Genomic DNA, 6,549 nt, shown 5'->3' with positions numbered 1-6,549 from the left:
TCATGTCATTAAGAAGATGTCATGAGGTGGATCAGGGACTCTCCATTTGGCAGTGTCTCTGTGGCTTTGGCTCTCAAAAAAACCACAACACCATTTTTTTTACACCCACCCACACCTGAGAGACAAAACCAAATTGACCTGAGAAGGGAAGAGGTGGAAAGGAGAGGTGGAAGCAGTGCTTTGTTTCAGAGGGCACTCAAGGGTATGCAGTACCGGCACTTCTCTTTTTGTTGTTGTTGTTAAAAAGTGTGGCACTTACTGTAACAATTTCATGGTGAGTATCTCCACCTATTTTTCTAGAAAAAAGCCCTGGGTGGAAGGATATTTTATTTTGATGGATAGATCTAGCTTTTAATCACAGTGAAACCACAGTGATTTGGAAGAGGGATATTGAAGTAATCAAAGATTCACACTTCACATGGACTGCCCTCCTCATCTTTGTTTTTGCTGAGCAAAAGCAGTGTGTGAGATACATGATCTCTGACCACGCATCGCAATACAGATTTCTTGTTTTGATACTTCTCCATACAGCAACAAAGAAGAGCCTGCAGTCCTCAGTCTAATTTCCTGTGGGTGAGAATAGCAGGTAAGGAGGGCGAGGGGGGGCGGAATGGAGAAGAATGCTGAAATGAATGGAGTAAGCAAAAAAGAAAGAAAGGGGAAGACCCTTTGCAAGCAAGTAGTTCAGACTCCTGGCAAATCTCCAGGCATCGGGAGCCGGAAAGGTTGACAGAAAGAGAGGAACCATGCTTTGCTCTGACTCTAGCCACCACTAGCATGTGGCCCCCAACAGATTATTCCTGAAGGAATGCAGCCCCTGGCAGAGAAGTTCCCTATGCTTGCTGTACAGCGAGGTATTTGTGTGATGTTGCTCTTCTCTCCTACCATAACCAGAAGCGTTAAGAGTTAACTCCCCTGTTCTCATAGTCTAATAGTAAATCTCAAATACAGTGGAACCTCGTATTATGTACTGTTCTCCTTGCTGATGCTGCAGGTTACAAGCTCCGCTAACCCGGATGTAGATGCCCCTTGTTGTGAACTTTGCCCCAGGATTCAAGCAGAAGTCGTGTGCCGGCAGTGCGTCAGCAGCGGGAGGCACCATTAGTGAAAGCGCGCATCATGTTACGAGTGGTTTCGGGTTATAAACGGACCTCCAGAACAAATTAAGTTAGGTACTACTGTAGTGTTGGAAAGGAGGTCTTTTAAATATCTGCTCTGCAGCTTAGTATCTGATGGCAATTCCTAGTTTGGAATAATAAACTTGTACTAAATTCAGCTTAGTCTTCTCTGCCAATACAGACTGGATGAATTTAATTGCAAGAGCAGGCTGTTGCTGTTCAGTCCTGTTTTGTTCACTGCTGGTCCCGAGCTGTTAAAATTTGAGTTGTTTTTGAAGTATGGCACTGGCAGACATTACTGTTAATTAGTCCAGCTTTCAACTGAACATTATTGTCAAGCACAAGTGACTTTAGTACAAGATACAGAGATTCCCATGACAGCATTTCCCCTCCTTAATTGACCTACATGGCAACAAAGGAAAATTAAAAGCCTCAGAAAATACCCACGAGGTGCTTCCCTTTTTGAAGAACGCAATCAATGTTACATTAACAGAAACTTCTCCGAACATCTCTTGCTAGTCCCAAATAAGGTTTTGTTGCATAAAGCCAAGCTACGGGTAGCTGGCAAACAAGTGCAGAAAGTATACTTAAAAAAAAAAGTTTCATAATAAGAATCTGAGTTAGAAAAAGCAGGTTTCTGTATACAGCAGAATTTCTCTCTTCAGTATGTGATGAGGGTATCTTGTGCTGAATAAGAAAGCTTGACAGCACCATTTTTGCAGTCTCAGGCACCTAGCAAAATAGTGGATAGTGCATTAGGGCTATGAGGGTACATCCCTGCCAAGGAAATTGGCAAACAAAAACATCAACTTTTCCTTCTAAATCACATAGCCACACTCTTTCCAGCCTCCCTACCACCATTCATATCCAGTAGCAGATGGCAGGGGTGAGAGCTGGCACTGATATGACCTCTGTTTTGATGAGAATGACAGTGATATTGAACACATGATTGACAAGGAAGGCCTTTCAAATCTGGCAAAGAGTTAGAAACTGTGCCACTAAGGGAAAAAAAACCCCTATGCCAATGCTAAGGCTGAGGTTCAAAGAAGAACCAGAGAACTAAAAAACACCTGGTGGATAAAAAAAAAGCTCAAGAAATCCAGCACTTAGCCAACACTCATGTAATGTGTATGGGTTGCTCGTGCGTAAGTTGCCGCCTCTCCAGGCTTTGTTGCCTTGCTAAACCTTTCAGTCTGGACAGCCCTTCACTTCGTGGCTGCCTCAGTCGCTAGCAGAATCCGTCAGTGGGCGTTTCTTAAATCTTTTCCACCATAAAAGTTGTTTGACACCCAGTCTCCTCCTACTCTCTCTGCGCGGAAGTCTTCTGCGCAGGGTGGGCGTGGGTAGCGGAGGACCCGTGCTCTCCCTGCTGGTGTCCGGTGAAGAGTCCTGGAGCCCTCTCGCCGATTCCCCCATCAGCCCCTCTATATCCTTGGTGTTGCGCTGATTTGCTTCCCCATTTGTGGAGCTGCCTTTCTCCCTGCTGGGCCCTTCTCCAGCATCATTTGAGAGCCTTCCCTCCGCCTCTAGCTCCGATGTCAGTTCCCTGACAACTCATGATGCACAGAGTTTCTTTAAAGCCACAAAGGCCATTTATGGGCCAATAAATCATGGCATTTGCCCCCTAAGCTCAGCAGATGGTACCACATTTCTAAAAGATAAAGAAGCTATTGCACTGTGCTGGAAAGAACACTACCAACATCTCCTTAACCGCAACTCCCCCATAGCTGCTGAGGTCCTCTCACAAATTCTGCAAAAACAAGTTAGAGATGAGCTTGCAGTATCTCCAAATCTGGGAGAATTGTGTACAGCTATTAACCAAATGAAAAACAACAAAGCCAGTGGACCTGATGGGATACCTGCTGAAATCTTCAAAGTGGGCGGAATTGAACTTACACAACAACTTCACAAGCTCATCGGAAAAATCTGGGAAAGAGAAGAGATCCCAGCAGACTTTAGGGATGCCAGAATTACCAATCTCTTTTTTAAAAAAGGTGACAGACTTGATTGTGGAAACTATTGAGGCAGCTCACTATTAGCTGTGGCCACCAAGATTCTTGCAAGGATCTTAGCAAACAGTCTCTTAACAATATCCGAGGTGACCCTTCCTGAATCCCAAAATGGTTTTCGGCCTTCTAGGGGGACAGTGGAAATGATTTCCACCACTTGACAGCTTTAAGAAAAATGCAGAGAGAAAAACCAACTCCTGTACAAGGGCATTTATTGACCTGACTAAGGCTTTTGACACTAAGTCGTAATGCCCTGTGGACTGTCTTTCTGAAAATTGGCTGCCCAAATAAATTTGTAAACAACATTCGGCACCTCCATGATAATATGACAGCAACAATCGCAGATAACAATGGCTCTCAAAGTGAACCATTCACAGTGAGATCAGGTGTTAAACAGGGGGGTGTTATTGCCCCAACTCTATTCATTATTTTCATTGTCATGATCCTACACTTTGTCGAAGGGAAACTCCCCACTGGAGTAGAAATCATATATCGAACAGATGGAAAGCTCTTCAATCTGAGAATGCTGAAAGCAAAGAGTAAGGTTACCGTAACTTTCATCATAGAGCTTCAGTATGCTGATGACAATGTAGTGTGCGCACGCTCAGAGGATGACCTCCAAACAATCCTAAATATCTTTGCAGAAGCTTATGAAAAGCTTCTCCTATCATTCAACATCCAAAAACCAAAGTGCTGCATCAACAAGTACAAAATAACCCTTCTGCAGTGTCACAAATCCAACTCAATGGTGTAATGTTGGAAAATGTCAATCACTTCTCCTACCTAGGCAGTTATCTTTCCACAAGGGCCAACATTGATGCCGAAATCCAGCATCGCCTGAGCTCTGCGAGTGTGGCTTTCTCCTGATTGCAGTGCAGAGTGTTTGAGGACCAGGACATTCATAGGGAAACCAAAATGCTTGTTTACAAAGCTATTGTACTACCAACCTTATTATATGCTTGTGAAACATGGACCACTTATAAACACCATCTCCAACTCCTCGAAAGATTCCATCAACAGTGTCTCTGAAAAATTTCACACATCACTTGGGAAGACAGGTGAACTAATATCAGTGTACTGGAAGAAGCAAAGATCACCAGTGTTGAAGGAATGATTCTTCAACATCAACTTCGTTGGACTGGTCATGTTGTGCAGATGCCCGATGATCGTCTTCCAAAGCAACTACTCTATTCCGAACTTAAAAATGGAAAGCGTAATGCTGGTGGTCAACAAAAGAGGTTTAAAGACTGTCTCAAGGCAAATCTTAAAAAATGTAGTATAAACACTGACAACTGGGAAACACTGGCATGTGAGCGCTCCAGTTGGAGAACAACCTTTACCAAAGATGTCATGGGCTTTGAAGACACTCAAACGCAGGACACAAGGGAGAAATGTGCTAAGAGGAAGGCACACTTGACAAATCCACACTGTGATCAACTCCCACCTGGAAACCAATGTCCCCACTGTGGAAGGACGTGTGGATCCAGAATTGGTGCCCACAGTCACTTACAGACTCATTGTTAAAACCGTGTTTATGGAAGACAATCTTACTCGGCTATGAGTGATCACCAAAGAAGAAGACCTATTTATCTACTTTCACTGCTGTGCTTTCAAACTGCTAGGTTGACAGGAGCTGAGACAGAGCAACGGGAGCTCACTCCATTGTGGGGATGTGACACCAAGGCTAAGAACAATCAGGAAATGGAAGCTAGGGTTGAAAAATAGATCCAGTGTCTATACATGAAATGGGAAAGCGTGCAACAAGGCACCAAAGTGTTTCATACTTTCCCAACTTAATTTCCACTCAGCTATGCAATTGAACGAGCAAATTACAAAAGGGAATCAGATTGTTTCAATGGTTGGGAGAAGGGAGGAGACATTTTTAAATAGCCATTGGATAATGCTGTTGTATTCCTTAACCACATCATTTAAAAAGCCATTTAAAAGTAGTTCATTCTATGTTACCATTCTGCAACAAAACTAATGTGGTGGAGGCCAGTGGCTAGTGGTTGAGGAGGCGAGACTACTAGTGCTCTTCTTAAAAGATTAAATTATTTATAAAAGCCACAGAAGCACACTTTTAAAAGCCTTTTCTTTCTTACCCTCAACTAGCATGTTACATTTTAAATTATACTTTGAGGGCTTACCGAAAAGCAACTGATTTACCATCAGCAACTGGTGTAAATCCAAACATTAGCTCACTAGACACTTCATGAATAATAACACTAATGTTGCACACTTCAAAATGCTTACAAGATTTGGGTTCTGTATGGCTTGCAAAGGGAAAGCCAATTGAGTCAGACAGGAATGCTACTTCCTCCCAACATAGTCTACCTAGAACCAGACAGTGAATTTAAATAGTTGGAAATTTTTGCTTCATATAATTGCAATTCTCCTTTACAGGAATTTTGGATATCTAATGGGATCTCTCCCCCAACCTCCATTAAAGTTTTATTTTCCAAACTCCATTATTTCAGTAGGTTGGTAATGGTGCAGGCATTGGGATACACTGACAATATAGAATACAACTTACAATATAATATATAAGACAGTCTTCAACTTTCTCATATTTGGAATTTACCTTCAAACTCCAAATACAATGTGGAACCCAAATATTTTGGTTTTGGTCCTTCTTTATTTCTTCTTTTCTCCTTCTGCCTTTCTCTTTAAGTTTCTCCGTCTTTCTCAACCTCCTCCTTGGCCCTCATTTCATTTCATTCTTTCTTTAAAAAGATAATCCTAGAAGTAAGTGGAACTGGAAAATTGTTGCAATTATTGCTAGTGTGAACTACATTAGATGGAGTTTAAAAATACATTTTAAACCATATATGGATATGAATTTTCTTTTTCTTTTATTCAGATTAATGTGGAAATGGGATGGAGTGGACTTAGTGATATACACAAAATTGACACAGACCAGAAATAGGCGGATCTATCCATCCCAAACCCTAACATGCAAATTGATATTCTGACCTGGAATAGGAGAGAAACTGAACCACCTAGTAGCTGGAGAGCTGTTGCTTGTCATACTTCTGAAAATGATAAAACAATTGGTTAGAGGACTAAAGCAATCTCAGCCTAAACTCAAACTTTAAATTTGCCCATAACTTATTGATACTGGGCCTACCTAAGTACTACTGAAATAATTGCAGCCCTCCCCTTTTACCCCACTCGTCTTCCCTTCCTCTGTCAAATTATGGATTATAACCCCTTCAAGGTAGGGACTTATCCTCTTGTATGATGCGCATTGATGAAGTCATAGTAGTGATAATGATAATGATGAGCATCAAGCTGCCTATGTGTGTTTGTGTTGCAGTAAAATTTGGCCAATATCTGATTTCATCGCTCTGCATGTCCCAATCCCCACCACTGCTCTACATGATTGGCAGTTATTGGTGGGGCATGGGAACACATAATTATAG

At 42.1% G+C, this 6,549-nt stretch overlaps 1 long non-coding RNA gene across 1 annotated transcript; it reads right to left on the bottom strand.

The window, feature by feature from the left end:
- Window positions 1-310: 310 nt before the first annotated feature.
- On the bottom strand, window positions 311-6,306 carry LOC310714549. Its single transcript, XR_014529893.1, has 3 exons — window positions 6,127-6,306; window positions 5,709-5,882; window positions 311-567 (listed from the first exon to the last, which is right to left on the bottom strand). It is a non-coding gene; the product is annotated as an uncharacterized lncRNA (long non-coding RNA).
- Between the last annotated feature and the right edge of the window lie 243 nt (window positions 6,307-6,549).

The sequence above is a fragment of the Podarcis liolepis genome (genome assembly GCF_965112155.1).
Source record: "Podarcis liolepis genome assembly, chromosome: 9".
NCBI classification, from domain to species: domain Eukaryota; kingdom Metazoa; phylum Chordata; class Lepidosauria; order Squamata; family Lacertidae; genus Podarcis; species Podarcis liolepis.
This window is presented reverse-complemented; position numbering and strand designations above follow the sequence as displayed.